The 21,544-nt window shown below is 38.3% G+C and overlaps 1 protein-coding gene across 14 annotated transcripts in view; it reads right to left on the reverse strand.

Annotated features, from left to right (window-relative positions):
* The window catches only part of RBMS3 (RNA binding motif single stranded interacting protein 3), a 1,248,509-nt gene that overhangs the window by 731,437 nt on the left and 495,528 nt on the right, over positions 1 to 21,544 (reverse strand). The window lies entirely within an intron of this gene.

Genomic DNA, 21,544 nt, shown 5'->3' on the forward strand with positions numbered 1-21,544 from the left:
TTCTATCATGAAATTGCAATAGCTACTTACCTAAGTAGCATAGTAACTTTCACAATAAATTCTATTTATAAATCTATGGGCACATGCCAACTCAATCACTGAAAAATGTACTAATCTCATCACTGTTATATTTAGGAAACCTAGTGGGGAAGAACCCTTTATTCAAGGTTGTGGTTCCCATTGGGCTAGACTCTGAAACCATTAGATACTCAGAGGAACAACTTTTCTGAAGACAGGTTTGGGCATCTTGGAGTAACCAAAAGAAAGTAGGACCTCAGCAACTCAAACTCACTATTTCTCTCCCAAAACACTCAAAATATTTAGAAAGGGAAAAGAAAATTTAAATCAGTGATTCAATGGTAGTTAACAATTTAAAATATTTAAAATAAAAACTAGAGACCACAACTTTGTTAAGGTAGACAAATTTATTTGGTTGTCTGTCTTTCTCCACTTTCATTCCCATCATAATCCTAACCATGTATGCTATCCAACTGTTCAATAGTTCAATGAGACGTGTCAATACAGCAATAAAAAGGTATACAGAACTGCATACCTCCCTAGGACAAACCTGTGTTGGAGAAGCTATAGTGGACTTTTATAAAATTAGAATATTTGTGTTTGGTTCTAAGTGCAGAAGCTCCATATTTATATAAAAACCTCTGATACTGTACCACATACACAGCCATTTCAAAGACTAAATGAGTCCAATCACAAAACTACCTTTGGCCCCAAAAATGTCTTGGATTCTTCTGCTCTGCATTTATGGTCACTAAAATCAATCACTCTCACTAGCTCAGTTGATTCTATGAGTAGCTCCTTCAAGACTAGGCATGGTTAAGTCCTTTATCTGTTTTCACATTTAGATTAGCTCAGGGACCCTAAAATTCTTGGGAAAGTGGGCAGAGTGTGCATAAATATGTTTGTAAATACCCTCATCTCAAGTTTAATTATGTTCCTACATAGCATCAGTCTCTCCTCAATGATTTTATTCATGGTGGTTTTCCTCCTGCAAATTTCTTTCTCTCCCTCTTTTGCAAAGCTCATACTCAAGTTACACCTTGTACTTGATCCCATTCCTGATGCCTCTGGCTTGTGTTGACCCCTTGCCTTCCTGCCCTCACATAGGTCTCACAGTGTGGTTCAAACACTTTAGCAAGTGATTATGTTGTTTTGTATTATTCCCTAGATACGTAAATTTCAGCTGTCCAACCAGGCTGAGAGCCTAATGAGGTCAAGATTTTGTATTGCCTTTTCCACAGCTCAAGGAGTCTTCATCCTCCTTGACCTTTGAAGCCTCTAATAGTGTTTATTCCCTCATCATTGCAACCATCTTTCCTTTTGACTCCATGGCACTTCTGAGTGTACCTTCTTGCTCACTTACTTGCTTCTTTTTCTCTTTGTTCTCCCTAAATGAGGTATTTTGCCAGGGCTTAATCCTCGGTTCTGTGTTCTTCACTCTTTTAACTTTCCTCCTTTGTGATCTTATTCATCATCAAAGCTTTAAGTATTACTTCTAAGAAGATGCCTCTCAGGTTTAATGTAAAAGTACAAACTGTCTCCTGAATTCCAGTCTCAAATCTCAAAATATCTGCTGGATTTGAATGTATAACTATCAATCACCACAAAGGGAACCAAAGTTTTAATTATCATGCATAAAGTTAAATAAATTAATTGTTATACTCTAAAATTTTACCTCCCCATAATTTCTTTATTTCTGTTAATGTTATGACAATATTTTGAAAACAACTGCCTTGAAAACTTAGAACAACATTGACTTATTTATCTGTCCTCCAACTTCCATTATCAGTGTCACCAAGGTCTATTGGATCTTTTACTTTTTGAATTGATATTGTCCTTTCTATTACCATTACCCATTTTAGAGTTTTATTAGTTTATAGCAGAGTTACTAAACCTACATCAAGAACCTTCTACCTTAAGCCTTGATTGACTGTCTACAATGACACTAGATAAGTTTTTCTGGAAACCTGCTTTTTTTGCGTTACTCCTTGCTGAAAAATGTTCCATGACTCTCTACTGCTTATGAGACAAAGTCTAAACTTATTAGTCTTTCCTTTGAGATTCCTTCTAATTTGATCCTAAGCAACATTGTAAGTCTTATTGTTTGTTCCTTTCCATGTAATCTCAAGCTTCAGATAGATTGTTACTCCAGATATGGTTAGTATGTCTATGCCACCGTCACAACCCATCTACTTCATACTTCTCTCCTCCTCTCAGTTCACACTTTAGTGACCCTACCAGACTCTACCTTTTCTAGAAAATCTATTCCAACCCTCAGCTACCAGCCTGTAGGGACTTTTGTTTCTGCTAGGCACTAACATTACTGATTTTCTGCCACGGTCACTGACCCTTTCATTTGTGTGGCTACCCAGGAAATCAAGTCATAGCTTCATCAGCATAACTCATCAAATCTCTTAATTATTCTTTCACACAATTCTTCTGTCCCAACGCACATCTTTGAGGATGGGTATCTCAGCTGTGTTTTGTAGGGAAGGAAAAAAATTTTTCTTCTACCCTTCTAGGTTCTTTTGGCTAGTCTAATAATTTAATTGACATAAGACAGATTAACAGGAGGAAAACAAATTTGATTCTATATGTATGGGAGCCCCACAAAGATATGAGAGGCTCAAAGATAGTCAGGCGAATGAGGTTTATATAGCATCCTGAACTAATAAGAAGTGGGTAGAAGTCTGGAGCTTCAAACAGAAAGAAGACAATTCACAGGAAGATGGGAAAAGCAAATGTTTGCTAAACAATTGTTTGTCATGCCATGCAGAGACAATGGGACAAAGAGAGGAATTTGAACAAAAAGACCCTGTCGAGCTCCCTGCAACTTGCAAAGCCCATACTCTTTGCAGTTATCTCTGGGGATAACTCTCTTCCTGAACCAGCTCTCTATCTAAATTCTTTTAGGCAGTTAAGGGGGAAGTAAAAAGCTCTTCCTGAGTCTTTTGGGTCTTACTGTCCTCAGCTCAAAATAATCTGCATGCCAAAGTGGCATATTTTGGGGTGGCATGTTCTGCTCCCCTTCAGTTTCCCCAGAAGAAGATCACAATATAAGAACTTGAGTATAAGTAATTCATTTTGGAAGTGATCCTAGAGAAAATCAGTAGGAGAATGAGAAATGTGATAGAGAAAGAAGGAGTCAATAAGTTTGCATCACTGAATAAGTTAGCACTGTGGAGAACTAAGGCTTGATTTCATTTGGGGACTCTAGGAGACAGTATAGAATGTGCTTCAGAGTTATTCTACCCAAAGTGCAAAGAAGCTGGGATATTTAACCTCCAACTCCCATTTGTCATTTCCTGAGGGCTGCTGCTGAGAGCATTAAATACCTGGCATTTCTTGACTGCCCCACACGTAAGGCAGAAGAACGTTCTCATATTGAGAGTCCCAGGACCTTGTTGACATGCTCTGGAAAAGTAAGTGCCAGGAGCATATGGGCAGAGCATTGATAGCATTTGGTACCAAGACTATGACTCTCTGAACTTCTTTGTGTCTGCCATACAACCTCAGATACTCACATTTTCTTTTTGAATGATTGAGAGCAGCAGCTCAAAAAGATTGGTTACATTGCCTTGACTACTTACTACTTGACTACTACCATTAAGGATTTGAAAGAACAATACACAAAAGTAGACATTGGGATGGCCAATTAAGCATGGTGAAAGGTGCTCAAAGTCATTAGTCATCAGGAAAATATAAAATAAAGCTACAATAAGATACCAGTTCATACTCATCTAGAACAGCCAAAACTAAAAAGACTGCCAACACTAAATGTTGGTGAGGTTATTGAGGACACGGAACTCTTACACATTGTCAGTAGCAGGGTAAAATGGTATGGTCTCTGTTTGGCAGTTTCATATAAAATTAAACACACTATGACCCAGCAATTCCACCTCTAGTTATTTACTAGAAGAAAATATATTTACACCAAAATACTTTTATAAGGATGTGCATAGTGACTGTATTCATAATAGTCCAAAATTGGAACTTATTCGGATGTCTATCAACAGGAGAATAGATGGAAAAAAATTAGAGTACGTTCATATAGTGGAATACTACTCAGCAATAAAATAGACCAAATTTCTACTACTACACAACTACATGGATGAATCTCAAGATTGTGCAAAATAAAAGAAGACTAGACAGAAGAATAGATATATATGATTTCATTTATATGAAGCCTAAGATGAGGAAAACATATCTAGTAAGATAAATTAGAAAGTAGTTGCTGAGGGACTTGAGGGGAATTGATTAGAAAGCAGAATAAGGTAATTTTCTAGGGTGATGGAAATGTGTGCCATCTTATTTTGAGTGGTCATTACGTGAATGCAGACATTTGCCAAAACTCGTCAAGCTGAACACTTGAGATCTGTGCATTGAATTATGTCTTAATTATATCTCAATCAAAGAGAAATATACTGCCACTGCAAAAGGCTGATTCTGAATTTTCCATGGTAACGGAGAATAGGGATGGCCCAGAAAACTGAAGCCCAATGCTCCAAAAATCCTAATTTTCTAGACTCCATAATTGTCTAATCTGAGTTCCGCTATCTTTTCCCTCCTTGGCGCACCCTCTGAAAGCAATGCCAGGAAGCAGCTAACAGCCAAAAGGCAGGCAGCCAGAGAGAAGAGCAAAGAGTCTGGATAAAGTGCCTCTGAATAACCAAGAGCTGGCAGCATTATCTGGTGTCTGCCAACAGAGCAGGGGTCAGGGCTGTTGGAGCAACAAAAATGGAACACGACACAAAAGAAGGGCCTCGCACATGCTTCCAGAAATTACAAAGCTCCAGGGAGCACTTCCTTTTCTCTCTACTTTGTCAGCAGGAGCAAACAAAAGAAAGATAAAGGGAGGGGCAGAAGGAAGCCGCATGCAGCCAAGGCAATGAGGAAGAAGGGATTAACTAACACTAAGGATTCTAGACATAATTGAAGGAGTGCTGCAAGGGGATATTAAGACATAACACTTACATGCAATTTACTACTGATCAGACACGGTTCTAAGTGTTTTATATTTACACTATGAGAACTCATGTATTACTCATAACAATATTATGAGGTAGTTACTATTATTATCTGCATTTTATAGGTGAGGAAACAGACAGAAAGAAATGAGGTAACTTCAAATGTAAGGACATATAACTACTAAGTAATTGATTAAAATCCAGCAGACTCTATAATCCATGCTTTAAACCACCCTATTATTATGCAGTCATAGTATGGATTCTCTCTAAAACAGATTCTAAGGTAAGAACTAGTTTGCGGGTTTTTTTTTGGGGGGGGTGGTGGTGAGAGGGAGATTAATTACAAAAATCGGGAGAGAAGGAATAATGAGACTGGATCAGAAAGTCAGGGGAAAAATTGATATTAATGTGTGTTTTGGGGATCTATGCTGTAAGTTAAAAAGCAATGGATTCTGCTGAGGCCTCTGAGAAGTGTTCAAAATGCCACCCAGAATTGTCATTGAAAGATGGGACTGGCTTCTGTCCTCCACTGGGTAACGGTTACCCTCAAGGAAATGAGCACTTCCAAGCTGTGTTTGGACATGGGGGAATGAAGTCTCTTGGCATCAGAGGAGGCCCTGGGGCAGAAAGTGGAAAGATACACAGGTAAACTCAGATAAGATGCTGTCAGTGCTTGGTGAACAAGAACTGTCCACCAGAGTTGCAGTTGAAATCAGAGATGAGCCCAAGATGGGGTTGGGGGAATGTGATGTGGTCACCACAGGCAGCTACTACAACCACCTCTCCACCTCTCAGAGAATAAGCACAATGGTAGTAGTCATAAGAACTGTTCATAGAACACTTGCTGCACGTTCACGCATTGTCTCTCTGAATCCTCAGAACAATCCAATGACACAGGTGTTGTTATCTACATTTTACTGAAGAAACAGGGATGTACAGAGTTTAGGAAATTTGCTTAAGGACACACAGCTAGAAAGGATACAGAGCTAAGGATTAAAGATTCAACAGATGCAGAACTAGGGTTGATTAAGTGATTAAAAACTTGTTATCTCCAAAGAATAAGGTTTAGGAATAAACCACATACTCCACTCTGAAAGAGAGACTAAGAGAGAAACCATTATAGGTATAAGTTAGCATAAATATATAGAGAAAGTCAATGATCCAAAAGAGCACAAAATTGTCGTGAAATGCAGGCATGAGCACCACTCACTGTTATGGAATAATACCAAACTTTTCCCTTTTGGTAATATCATCACGTGTAAAGTTAACTCAAGTTCAATCATCAGTGATGACACATTAGCCAATTGAAACTGCCCACATTTGTCTCCTTTAAAAATTGCTTGGTCTCTATTAGTGAACGTCCTCCTCAGTAGGAAGAAATTGCAAGATAATTCTGGAAATATAGTCAATAAGTTTACACTGAAATTACTTTAAGTATATTCCAATGATAACCTAAAAATACTGCTAAAGTTAGTCTTAAGGAGAATTTATATCCTTTATAATAAATACTGTTAAAATATATGGACTATACTGCATGTACTAACAGAGCAGAGAGTCCTATAATAATTATTGTAGCGGATGTGTTTCACCACCTTAGCTGCCCACTAGTCTTCCCACAGCTCCGGCTGAACACAGCATATGCCTATATTATACAGACATGGTTACCCCAGGTGACCTTCTCAACCTGAGTCTGATTGAACCAGGTGGTTACCTGACCCAACCTGGGCCAATCAGATGACTTCTCTTGGAAATATGGAATTGCCATTCAATGACTCATAAATCTTCCCTGGGCACTTGGACTAAGAAGTGGTATAAACGAAGAACTGGGGTTTTGTTGTATGAATGCAGAAACAAACAAAGCCCCTCTGGGAAGGGGTGTGAGAAGCAAGAGTGAGAGTGAGTGGGGATGGGGAGAAAAAGAAACTATAGACAGTAACAGAGACAAGAGACACTCTTGCTAAAAGGAAATGGAAAGAACATTCCAGTTCTGGATGACTTTTATAGTTTTTGGCTCCAGTCTCTTGCAACACCTGGCTGTACTCTTGATCCTGAATTCCATAAGATATTCCTGTATCCAGATATTAAATCCTTCTTTCCTGCTTAAGGGATCTTGAGTAGAAATTGCAATTAAATGACCACTACTACACAAAGTGAAAGGAGCAGATATGTAGAAAGAAGGAGAGTTGAGAGACCATGTGGCCCAGATGGAGAGAGAAACCAAGGGCTTTCTGGTTCCCATAAGGCCTGTAACATGTTCCCTAGGAATCCCATGAACCATTCCAGTGATTTCTCCTTTGCATTTACTTCTTTGAGTGGATTTCTCTTCCTAGCAACCAAATGGTTACTTTTTGGACATTGCTATTCTTTCTCTTTATCCATGTACCTTCATTTTTACCTGTAAAATGTATTTATTGTTCTTCTCCTTTGGCCTTTTAAATCAGCATTTCCAGTTGACATTAGGGATTCAGTGACCCTTTATCGAAGATTTTAAAGTTGTTTCAGTTCTAAAGCAAGAATCATATAAGTAAAGATGAAAAGTGTGAACCAAACATTACATATAAATAATGACATTCTAGGTCAAACACCTAGTGTAAAACACTACCTGGTACTTGTGAGAAAGGCCAATCAGCAGATTGTTAGGAATTATAACATATATCTAGCTTCTACTCCTAAAAACACAGTGTTGTAAAAGGTATCCACATCTGTATTTCTTGCATTATTCTTTTATTCTCATTGTTAATTTGATTTTCTAGCATCACATTACAATCGTGGTGATATGGGAGAATAGAAAATGTTTATATACACAGATACACATATATGTGCATACATGTATACACACACACACATATAAATTTCTTAAGTACCTACAACGAAACTTTTTGGTAAGCAAATGTCAACATGAAGTTCACAGAGAGGCTAAATGACTTCCTGTGTGTGTTTATTTCCCGTACTGCCCATGAGGAAGTCTAAAAAGAACAGTTTCTACCCAACAGCTCTCAGAGTTTCAATAGGGTTTTCAAAGTTCTCTCCCCACCCCCTGCCCCAAGCAAAGGATTCCCGCTGTGTGGTTTCTAAAGATTTCACTTACAACCAGCTGCAAACAGAGCCTGAATGGACAGTAAAACCCACACCAAACCTCCCTTTGCAGCCTGTGTGGGACAAGTGGTTACTTTGTTCATTTACAAAAGCCTGAGAGAGAGAGAGAGACAAACTGCTCCTATGGTATGAGAAGTTTCTTTCAAATAAATCCTTTTAAACAGATCTAAATCATGACACTCAAAAGGAAGGAGGCTACACAAGGAAATGGGTAGAAACTTTTAAGTTCTTCTCACACCCCATGGCCCTAGAGGAACAGAAAAAAGTCTTCTCTTCTCTGACGTATTATCTTTTATAACATTCCTCAAAGATGAGTCTCTTGCTTGGTCTCTGTAGCAGACTTGCTTGTCTGAGGAAAATGAGGCTTTTTTGTTAATGTTATTGTTGCTGCCCTGACATGGGGACTGTCTTTACTTTTCCAACATCACTTTTTTCGTGATTTGTAAATGTAAAGTATCTGAGTGAGCTTTGCTTATCAGAGGCCCATTTTATAAAATAATCATAAAACATGGTGTTTTCTGGCACTTAATTCTATTGTCTAACTTCAAAACTTCAAAGGGGGGAATGTGATAGAACATTCTGTATGCTCTGCAGACATGTTTTACTGTTCTGGCCAAAGCCACTCTGGTGCTTTCCCACATCCAATTGAAGACTGTCCCCAGACCAGTAAGGTTATGCCAGATGACTCCCCAACTCACTGGTATCTGATTGGGCCAGGTAGTCACCAGACCCACCCTGACTGATCAGATGCTCTCTCCTAGACTCTGAGAACTGCCACTGAGTGACTAGTAAACCTCTATTAGGATAGAGTAAGAAGCAGCTCTGTCTACTATTAAGTACTAATTATTACAATGACTCAGTACTTTGGAGATTAGAAAAAGGATTTCTGTCATGAATGTGAATGGGGAGGAAATTTCACATTCTGTCAGTTGCTTACACTTATTTATCTGGGAAAGGATCACAAAGCCCAGCTCTGCTCTCCCAGCTTTATAACTTTGGTAAAGTCCCATACCCTTAGGAGGCTGGTATGACTATGCAATTCTTGCCAAGAGGAGAGATTGCTAGTATAATGACTATACTTTTTTATTTTCTTTCTCATTTTCCCACGTCACCTCAACGTTTATTTTCCCCTCGGTCACAGCACCAGGGCTGCAATTACAAGTGCTGGAAACAAGGATGACTCCTAAGCAAGAAACTAACTATGTTTTAAAATCTTTATGTTTGAACTCCTAAGGGCCTGATGGAGCAGGATGTGCCTTCACCCCATCTGGTATAATGGGGGCTAACAGTGAGTCTAGCTATATTACCTGGGGTGAAAATTGCCTGCTAGTTCTACACCTATATAACCTTATCCTGTCTCAATGGAAGTGGACCATTGCTAGACTAGTTGCCAGCCTAGTATTGCTGCCTGCAATCTACACCAGTACAGTGGCTGAATCTGACGTCCCTTCCAAAGATGGAAGAGTTTTGGTGTAAATGGAGAGTGGTAGGAATAGCAGCTGAGGGTAAAAGAATGAATAAATGGTTATGTAAAGAGAGAAACCCAATATTTACATTAACACCTCGAAAGAAGCTCAGAGCAAGAGACGATATTGTCTCTTGGATCAATTACAACAGATGCCTGAAAGGGTGGAGACATGTTTGGCAAGACCACTCATGCTTTTTGGAACCTGAAGAGATCAAACGGAAGTCTGCAAACCTGAGTGGTCTTGCCCAAGGAGACATTTTTCATATGCTATGATGATGCACTGGACTAATTATTAATGACTGAATGGGATTCTAACAACGCGCTAGTATCTTTTGAGTTGTATATTGTTTTGCTGTAAGGGGTCTGTGGCCAGAGACCAGGGGCTGGGTTGTGAAATAATAGGAAATATATATGTTGGTTTCTATCCCTGGTTCCTCGCACAGAGCTCCTAAAACCCTTGTAATTTCCTAAGTGATAAGAGCACCAGGGGGATTATCTGTTTTTCTAATATTCTGTCTTTGGCCCCAGTTCCTAATACAGAGCTCCTAAATCCCCTGGAATTTCCCGGGTGATAGGAGAGTTTTTTGTTCTAATGAGGCAGTTGTTGGTGGGCTCCTGGATAGCTTCAGAATGGGAGCTGGTCACCAGAAACACCAAGCCATGATAAGAATCTTCGAACTTTCACCTCCATCTCCCATCCTCCGGGGAGGTGAGAGGGACTGGAAATTGAGTTAATGCTTGATCATGCCTACATGATGAAGCCTCCATAAAAATTCCCAAAGTATGGAGTTCAGGTGGGAGGGTTTCCAGGGTGGTGAACACGTGGAGTTGCAGGGAGAGAGAGAGTGGAAGCTCCACGCCCGTTCCCACATACCTTGCCCTATGCATCTCTTCCATCTGGATGTTTCTCTGTACCCTTTATCACATCCTTTTATAATAAACTGGTAATCTTGTAAGTAAACTGTTTTCCTGAGTTCTGTGAGCCACTCTAGCAAATTAATCACACCTGAGAAAGAGATCTGTAGCCAATCGTTCAGAAGCACAAGTGACAATCTGGACTTGTAATTGGCCTCTGAAGTGTGTGTGGTGGGGAGGGGAGGGAAGGAGAGGCATTCTTGTGGGACCGGGCCCTTAACCTATGGGATCTGATGCTATCTCCAGGTAGACAGTAGCAGAATTGAGTTAAATTGTAGGATATCAAGCTGGTGTCACAGAATGGCTTGGTGTGGGAAAACCCTCCACATATTTGGTGATCAGAAGTGTCAGAAGTGAAATGTTTTGTGTGAGTAGTAAAGGAGAGGCACACAGAAGTGTGTCCTTCCTACTCATCCTTCCTGTGTCTCAGTTTCCTTTTCTGTAAAGTTGAACTAATAATAGAACTTACCTTGTAAGACTTTCATTGGGATTAAATAAATTAGTAAAATATTTAATAGTGTTTCATACTTATTAGATGTTACTAAAAATTATTATTGAATTAAAATGCTACTATTTATTTTTTATTTTTAAAACAATACAAACACACAACTTTGGGGACTAGAATTTATGAAAGCTTTCTTTCCTTCCTTCCTTTCCTTTTTTGTTCCCCTTTTCCCTGCTTTCCTCCTTCCCTTCCTTTCATCCTTCCTCTCTTTCCTCCTAAACGAAAAAAAATATCAGTGTAGCAGAGGCTAATTTCTTTATATCTGAGTAATTGATTCTAACATTTATTTTTCTTTTCTACACTAAAAATCACTTTACAGCTAGTTCCTGGCTCAGTGCACATTCAATGAGCCCGAGTGCGCTACTGCTCCTGCATGAGTGTGTTGGAAGTTAAAGTCACATAGAACATCCCTGGAGGACAGTCTCACAGCCCCACAGTGACTGAGACTGGAATCGGCTGATTCCCCAAAATGAAATTAGCCTATAAAAATGACTATAAGATAAATAGAAAACGCTTATTACAAGTCTTTTGATAGCTTAACCTCAAGAGGTAAGCTAGTTTATCTGTTTCAAGAGGAATTTCAATGCTAGACCATGAGTGATGTGAGGGCAAGAGTTAATAATCTTCTTATCTTTCCAACTGGAACTCTGTCTAGCACAGGGTAGATGCTCCATCTGAATCATCCATCCATTCATTCATTAAACACTTATTTAATGAGGACCTACAATGGATATTGTGTAGGGGCTGGGACCACAACCATGAGAAAGAAATTAGTAGAGATTAATAATTAGCAAGTGAGACAGGCATTTGAATAAACACATAAATAGTGATATAATTATTTTAATGAGGAAGTACATAGTAAAATGAGAATATACAGCAGGGGCTACTACCATAAATTGGCAGCAGGGAAGGAAGCTGCAAGACAGGGTGCATATACTGCTGGGTTTAAACTGAAAGAACTGATATTGAAAATGGCATCTGAAAGATAGAAAGGAGTGTTCCAGACAAAGAGGATGGAGACACTGAAAAGATGGCACCAATTACGTGAAGGTGTCAGAGGCTAGAGAAAAAAGGGTTAACGTGGGAAGTCAGTGTGTTAAAAATTAAGGGAGAGAGCAGTGCCCTGAGGCTGTTCTTCAGGGAAAGGGCTAAGGAACTGGGGAAAAAAAGAAAAAAAGAAAAGATGAGCCCGGAGAGGTAGGGAGGGCATGCATCCAGAAGGATTTTAGGAGTTTAAATTTTAACCCAAGAACAAAGGATAACCAGTGAAATATTTTACTCAGGTGGGTGAATGATTGGATTTGCATTTAATAGCAGATACTCTGGAAGTCCCTGGAAAATGGATGGGGGCAGGGTCAGACCAAAGGGTGAGGATTTGATTAGGAAGGGCATTCAGTGGTGCTGACAAGAGGTGATGGTGACCTGAATCAAGGTAAGTACAAGTAGATAGATCTGAGATGTATTTAGGAGAGGCTGTCATTAGGACTTGTGGGGATGAGAGGTAGGAGGAAAGATGTGAAGAATCACAGAGGATGCCCAGGTGATAAATAGCACTGCCATTCATTAATCTAAGGAGCACAGAAAGATGATTATTGTGGGGAGGTAGGATGGTGTAAAAGATAATAAATTCAATTTTGAAAGCATCGAAGCTGAGATGTCTATGTGCTTAATATGCAGAGATATGTGGGTTTGTCATTCAGCAGAAATCTCTGGGCTGGAGACTTAGAAGTCATCAGTAACTAAAACCATGCAAATCAACTGAGTTGAGAAGGCAGAAAACTTAAGGTTATCACCAAAGTTATTAGTATAAGCTTAAGGTGATGTGGTAATTTGACTGGGGCCAGTATTCAAAAAATTAATTCCCATCAGCCAAAGACATGAGGAGTGGCTTATTAGTGGAAAATTCTATAAAATTACTGTCTCCATGCTGCAAAGTATGGCAAAGTACCAAGGGTATTTGCCCTTGGCCTCAAGATCATTCTAATATTAGTACCACTTACTGAGTTCCTACTTCAAAGAACACAGACAACAGGGAGTTTTCATCCTAAAGCAAACAATGTACTCTCTACTAGCCATGAAAATCACACAAATTGAAAAACTGGACTGGGTGTCAAAGAATTAAGGCTAGAGTAACAAATGAATCTTGGTGAAATATGACAGTCATTACCCAAGAGCTATCCTACCCACCATAGTACTTCAGCGGCAATGACCCTCCAATGCATTCTCTCCAAGAAATCCTGCCAGCAGTTATGTCTTCTCAGCATTGTTACTGTTTATGCTGTAGAATGTTATCATGTATTTGTCACATGCTATTTCATCAGCTAATTAAATAACAGGTATTTATTGTTAACTTACCACGTGCAAGGCACTGTGCTAGATCCTGCAGAACACAAGGAAGCGACCAGTTCTCACCTTGAGTAAACTTTCTATCTATTTGAATATTTCAATAGATACCCAGCAAATGTTTATTGAAAAAACTACCTCTGCTCACCTCTTGTTATCAAAATTATACTAATTTTAAAATGTTCTACTGAGATGTGAGCTGCTCTGTGAAGTCTTACCCAATTTGTAGCCCTTAGGCAGAAATTAATCGTCCCCTTATCTTTATTATCACACCATTTTCAAACCTACATCTTTTGTGTGTGTATGTGGCAGGTATATCTAAGTTCAAAGGTGTTAGAATATGTGTTTATACAAATGTTTATATCTTACACTATCACAGAAAAACAGTCACACACACACACATGCATTCCACCATCTTTTAGATCAGGGATTGACAAAGCTGTTTTCTGTAAAGGGCCAGACAGTAAATATTTTAGTCTTTGTGGGCCATACAATCTTGGTAGCAATTATTAAACTCTGGCATGGTAAGGCGAAAGCAGCCATAGACAATCTGTAAAAGAATGGGCATGACTGAGTGCCAAGAAAATTTCATTTGTAAAAGCAAGCAGTGGGCTGAATTTGGCTTGCCATGGTTTGCTGAACTCTGTTCTAGATTGTAAACTTTTTAAATTTATCTTTGTACATTCTTCAACAACTAGTATAATGCTAGGAAAATAGGCACTGAAAGAAAAGGCTTTGAATCAACTCGTATATTTCTTTATATGATGACAGAAAACAACTGATTTTGAAATTCAAAGGGAGGAAAAGATAATCAGAATCGTAGGTCTATAAAACAGTGGTACTGATTGACAGGGAAGAAGAAAAAAGTATTTTGGTGGAAAATTAATATATCTATCAGTATTTTTCTCCGTATACCTACAGAATATCCAATTGGAAATATGCTACAGAAACCAAGATGAAGAAGTCTAAACATAAAGTTAGAGAATTGTGGCTTAAGAAGGATATTTTTGATCATGCACCAAACAAAAGCAAAACGTTTAAAATTATTTTAAAAGATGATATTCCTGAGGAACCAAGTAAAAAAAAAAAATTTAAAAGAATCAAAAAGCTAAGAACACGGGGCCGGCCTGTGGCCGAGTGGTTAAGTTCGTGCGCTCCGTTTGGACAGCCCAGGTTTTTGCCTGTCTGAATCCTGGGAGTGGACATGGTATCACTCATCAAGCCATGGTGTCCCACGTGGCTCAACTAGAAGGACCTACAACTAGAATATACAACTATGTACTGGGGAGCTTTGGGAAGAAGAAGGGGAAAAAAAGGCTAAGAACAAAGACCTGGGGTTATCTACAGGGAAAAATCAATTTTCAAGTATAGGGCTGCTATAGATTGAATTATTTCCCCCCAAAATTCACACTTTGAAGCCTTAATCCCCAATGCAATAGTATTTGGAGTTGAGGCCTTTGGGAGGCAATTAGGTTTAAATGAGGTCATAAAGCGGGCCCTCATGATGGAATTAGTGCCCTTATAAGAAGAGACAGAGCTTACTTCCTCTCTCTCCACCTCACATGAGGACACATCAAGAAGGAAGCCATCTGTAAGCAGGAAGAGAGCCCTCAACAGAGAACCAAATTGGCCTGCACCTTGATCCTGGACTTCCCAGACTCCAGGACAGTGAGAAATCAATTCCTGCTGTTTAACCCACCCAATCTATGATATTTTGTTATGGTAGACTGGGCAGACTAATACACGGACAAAGGAAAAAGTTAGTTAGTTAATACCAACTAGTAAATTCACCTTTAAAGGAATCTCACTATTTGAATATAATTATCACTTTTACAAGTGTTCCACAACCATATGTCATTCTACAGCCCTAAACAAAGAATAAGAACTTTCTAAGTTTCTTAATTTCTTTTTCTCCCAGTATTGCCACTAATCCAGTTCACTCTAGAGATCACATTTGCAAATATGGGAAATGTGGTTTAAAGGGTTTAGGTATATACATGTAAATTCGTATACTAGTGTAAATACATAATATACTATATATATGTACATAGATATTTATATTCTTGTGATCATAAAATAGGTATGATTCACCTAGAGTGGTTCATAATGACAGTTTTCTTCATCTCCTCTCTGCCTTTAGATATAATCTGCTGAGAGTTTGCTCAAGAATCTATATAGCTTCCAGGGAATAAGAAAGAAGTGAGTAGGCTCTTAGAGAAGAAGAACATAAGGAACAGAATGAAATACACTTGCAGAGAAGTACAGTTCACTTTATATGTGTGCATACATATATGCATATTACATCCAAAACCACACTTGTACTACCAAACACACAGAGTGAAGGAGAGAGAGAGAGATCAAGAGACAGGACGTGCTTGTCGTCGCCCAGCACTTTGTGTACATTATTTAATTCATCTTCACAACAACCGTGGGTGGGTAAGGTCATTACCAGGAACTCTGGGCCTAGGGCTAGCAAATGGTGAAACTGAGTCTCAGAAATAAATACCTCCAACCTCAGAACACATGCTCTGTATCCTCTTTGCTACATTGCCCTCTACTCAATGGGTAAATCTCAGAAGCAGAAGTTGGAGAAGTAACCAGAAGGGTCCAAAAAAATACCTGAAACAAATGAGAGAGAGGTACAAGAAAAATTGATGGGAAAGGGCCCTCAAGAGCCATGTTTCCATTTGAGAATTTCTTGTATGGGGGAACAAGCTGTGGTCTGTGATTGGGCAGTGACAATACTGAGAATCTGTTGCAGTGGCTTCTTTGGTGATATCTGTGCTAATCGGCTGAGGAGCCATAATATTCTAATTCTTTCATCCCTCACTTATCCATCCTCACTTTCAATCTCCATAGTTTCTACTGACATGAGGAAGGTATCTGGCCTGAAAGTCGTTCACCCTCTGCAAGCACAATAGCCAATGGAAGGCAAGTAATGAAAGGCTGCTTTGAAACATCTGCCTTGAGGTTGCAGATAGTAATGTGAGGGATGACTGGAGCATAAATGAGGAGCTTTAGAGTGGGAAACTGTTTCAAAAATAAACTAACAATTGTTAGATGTTGGAATAAAACTGACAGAGGAATTTCAGTGATGCCTCAGTCACTGCACATGTACCAGATGGTGTCTCTGTTGGTAAAGAGGGGATTTGGCAGAAAAGAAACTCGAAGAGAAAAAGGAATTGTTCAGATCTTGGAGCAGCACTGAAACATCCAGGTAAATGTTTGAGAAATGCCTGGAAATTCAACATATTACTTTTGAACTTACTGTATGAGTAGGAAAGATGGATGAGGATTATCTGTATCTTGATAGTCAGAAAACTGCCAATGTTGCAAAATAGTTTGCAGGTTATACATCAGTAACCCTTTTAGGCAGAAACCTTGATTTGCTAAACTGACTTTGAAGATTTTTATTTATTCTTCTTCTATGGGATGCGTAAGTAGATAGAGCAGATTGGGGTTTGCAATCATAAAAGGAAACATATGTGGCTCAATTAAAGAAGCTAATCTCACATTTCCTGTCACATCGGAAGTCCCAAATTTGTAGGATCAAATCCATAAATAAAAAAAAAGAAATCAAAATATCTTTAGTAAGTTATGGTTAACATTAGGCAAGACATGCAAGTTTGTTTGTATAAGTTGAAATTGAAACAGTCTTTAAATTAAAAAGTGACATATATTTAGTCTAACTGAAAACATTGCTAAGTAATGTGAATATGATAAGTGTGTGTGTGTGCGTGTCCTAACATCTTTATTCCCTCCAGAAGCTCCACCACAGGAAAACTTACAATTTTCGTTAATTGTTTTAGGACACTGATCTTGTAAGCTTCCTCATTCCCCACCCCATCCCATCACTAATTCCACCAACAACTGTGAATCTTAGTCATTCCAAGCCATCAACCAGTTCTCAGATTTGGAATTCAAAAATGTTTTTCTGAATGATCTCAACTGAGCTTTATAAACTTTTTTTTCAAAATCAGAATTTTAAGGTATGATATTACACAAAGAAACAACAGTTTGGAGTAATAGCAGTTCTTATGATGGCTTTCAAGGCCCTACCTGATCCGAACCTCCCATACTGTTCTCCTCTCCTCCCACTCTTCCCCTACTCACTCTGCTCCAGACATACTGGCCTCCCTGCTGTCTCTTAACACATGCTCAGAATGCTCTTGCCTCAGTGACTTGGCACTTGCTATTCCCTCATCCTGGAAAAAACTCTTCCTCCAGAAATCTCGTAGCTGTATTTAAATGTCCCTTGGGAGAGGGGCCACCCCAACTACCCCATATCAAATGGCACCACGCTCATCCCACTCACGCACTGTATATCCCCTTATTCTGTGTGGTAGGCAGAATTCTAAAGTGGTCTTCTAGATCCCCACCTTTTGGTGTACACACCTTTCATAATCCCCAGGACTGTGAAAATGATGGATTTCACCTCCTTGATTAGGTTATGTTATAGGCACAGCTGATTTTACCAAAGGAAGATTTTCTGGGTGAACCTGACCTAATCATATGAGTCCTTAAAATCTGAGTCTACAGGTCAGAGATTGAGGAAGTCAGAGCTTCACAGCAGCAGAGAGACTCTCCACTGATCTTCCAAAAGCAACTGCCATGTGAATAGGACTCATGGCAGGAAACAGTGGGTGGCTTCTAGGACCTGAGGACACCCGCTTGGCAGACATACAGCAAGGAAACGGAGATCTAAGCCCTATAAGCGCTTAAGAAAGTGAATTCAGCCAACAATGTGAATGAGCTTGGGAAAGGACCCCACACTTTAGATTCGATAGCAGCCCTGGCACACACCTTGATTTCAGTCATGTGAGATCCTAAGCAGAGAAGTCAGGTATGCCATGGTAGACGCCTGAACAAGGGAAACTGTGAGATAATAAATTTGTCGAATTTCAAGCTGCTAGGTTAGTAGTAATTTCTTACACAGCAATAGAGAACAAATACAACCTTTTAAATTTTCTCCAAAGAACTTACCTCCACCTGGCATATAACATATTTACTTTTTTCTTTATTTATCATCTATCTTCCCTCAATAGAATGTAAGCTCCAAGAAGGCACCAATTTTATCAATTTTGCTCACTATGGTATTCTCACCTCTTAAAACAGTGTCTACAACATAATGGGCTCTTACTAAATATTTATTGAATGAATGAAGGAAAATTTGCATTGGAAGAGGGTGGATGCTTGCTTCAAAAGAGGCAAGGCAGACCTTAGCGTCTAATAACACTCACAAAAAGTGGGAAGGTTCTTTCCTAGGAGATTGCCTATTGTCCCACTACACCTTTCAACATCCCATCCCCCTACCACTGTCTCTGGAAATCAACAGAAGCACATTCTTCTCAGCAATGAGATTCATCCATATCTCCAAAGCATCCATATCTCCAAAGATGGGAAGCAAACGCAACATTCACTGGACTCATAGGAAATCTCAAGAACAAAAATGAACCCCTAACTGAAATGTAAAACTACAAGGAGATACTACTTCACACCCTTTAGGATGATTACTATTTAAAAAAAATAGAAAAGCAAGTGCTGGCAAGGATGTGGAGAAATTGGAACCTTTGCGTGCTGTTGGCGGGAATGTAAAATGGTGGTGCTGCTATGGAAAACAGTATGGCGTTTCCTCAGAAAATTAAAAATAGAACTACCATATGATCCAGCAATTCCATTTTTGGGTATATACCAAAAAAAAAAAAAAAAAAAAGGAAAGCAGGATCTCAAAGAAATATTTGCTAACCCATGTTGATAGGAGCACTATTCATAATAGCTAAAACATGGAAACAGCTTAAGTATCTATCGACAGATGAATGGATGAGGAAAATGTGGTTTATATATACAATAGAATATTATTCAGCCTTAAAAAGGAATGAAATTCTGACATATGCTACAACATGTATTAACCTCGAGGACACTATGCTAAGAGAAATAAGCTAATTACAATATGAATGGATTTAATACCACTGAATTGTACAACTAAAGATGGTTAAGATGGGAAACTTTATGTTATATGTATTTTACCACAATAAGAACATGGAAATAAAAGGAACCCCCAGAAATCACTAAATGTTTTTTAAAAGCCAGCAGCTAGAAGGATACTTAAAACTCAAAAATAGAAGAGCACATAACCAGAGGCCACTAAAATAGAGGAAAAAACTTTTGAAATTATGATCTTCCAAAGAAGGAAGGGGATGGAAGAAATCAAGTGGAGGAAAAAAGACACAAAGAAACCAATTTTTAGGGGGAAAAGGGGGCAAATGACTATAGGTACAGAGGATTATTTGAATAAAACTAAAAGGAAGGTAAGTAAAGGAAGATAAGAAAAATTATGTTTTGGGCCAGCCCTAGTGGCCTGGTTAAGTTCGGCATGCTCTGCTTCAGCCTCCTGGATGCAGTTCCCAGGCAAGGACCTACACCAATTGTCTGTTGGTGGCTGTGCTGTGGCAGTGGTTCACATACAAAAAAAGGAAGATTGGCAACAGACGTTAGCTCAAGGCGAATCTTCCTTGGCAAAAAAAAAAAAAAAAAAAGAAAAAGAAAGAAAAATTATGTTTAACCTTAAAGCCAATATATTAGACAATATTCTCTTGGACATATATATTATATTCACTATATTGGCTCACAAATGAAAATGAAAAGAAGTTAAGCTCTACCGTTAAAAGTGTCACTAGTAGACTCACATAGATTTAGGTATGGGTTTTGTCAAAACTTTAATGAACATACTATCTATCTCAAATACTTATAATTATGTTCATATATATACATAACCCTCTAAAAGATAGAAGAAGAAAACTACATTACAGCACATTACATAGGTTGGTTGGGTAGGCAGCTGAAATCCGATTCACTTGCAAACATAAATTCAAAACTACTAAATTAAATATTAACAAATTAGTCCAGCTATTTTCTAAAAGAGGAACACTTCATGATAAAATAGGGGTTTCAGAATAACTGAATCTATCTATCACAATCTATCTTTTGCTACTTACCAACTATTTAACTTTGGGCAAGTCATATGATCATCTTGTGCTCCGGTTTCTCCACAAATAAAATGCTTGTTTGAGAAATGAAGGAGAAAATGCATTTAAACCATCTAGAATAGTACCTGGCATAAAGAACTGAACGTACGCTAGTCTTTGTTATTAGTATTGTTTGTTATTAGCATTGCCTCAATAGCTGGATGAGAAAAAAGTGTAGCATCTTTACTGGTGAGAAACTCTCAGCCAATTAGGATTAGTAGGAAACACACTTTGCTTAATCAATGATATTTACTAGAAAACTAAAATAAATGCCACACATTATGGCTAAATATTAGAAATGATTCCACTTTATTCAGGAACTAGACAAGCATTCTGCTACTTGTTCATCACTGAACTGGATATGCTAGCCAATCAAATAAGAAAGGAAAAAAGTTATAAAAGTAAAAGAGATAATATCGTCTTTGTCTCAAGATAACATACCCATCTCACAGGGATTAACTTTAAAATTATAGACATATGAAAAGATTTTAGCAAGGTGGATGGATTCAGAATCAAATTACATAAATTAATAGTTTCATATATATTCACCATATCCAGTTAGAAAATTTAATAAGAAAAAGAATGTATTTATAATGCCAATAAAAGTAGAAAATCCAAAAGAGAAAATTCATGAGGAAGTATGTAATGCTTTTTTAAGACAAAAATAAAATACTTTACATTTAATAGATCTTGACAAACCGATTATAATAGTCATATGGAAGAGAAAAAATACAAGAATACTCAAACAATATTGAAAAGAAATTACCATGAGTGGACATGTTTCCTACCAAATATAACACAATAGTATAAAGGGTGACCAATTGCAAAAACTATATGTCATAGGCACAAAAGTAGGCAAATAAATCAGAGGAACAGAAGAGAGTTTGAAGAAGCCCATGTATACCTGAGAAGTGAGATTTTGACAAAGTTGATAGTTCTATCCTAATGAAAATAATTTAGTATTGAATAACTAGCATAGTGATAATTATTATTTTTTGTGAAAAAATAAGATTATACTTCATTATTAAAAAAATCCCTGATGGATCAAAAAACTAAATTTTGTGTGTAAACAAAAAACTAAAAATACATTTGAAGAATTGGCTTCTCTTCTTCCAAGGTGGGAAGGATCCCCAAGTGTGGCATGACAGTGCTCAGCCTCCATGACTCTGAAAATCCTTTCTGAATTCTGATCCAAGATGGTGACATA

The sequence above is a fragment of the Equus caballus genome, chromosome 16 (genome assembly GCF_041296265.1).
Source record: "Equus caballus isolate H_3958 breed thoroughbred chromosome 16, TB-T2T, whole genome shotgun sequence".
Lineage (NCBI taxonomy): Eukaryota > Metazoa > Chordata > Mammalia > Perissodactyla > Equidae > Equus > Equus caballus.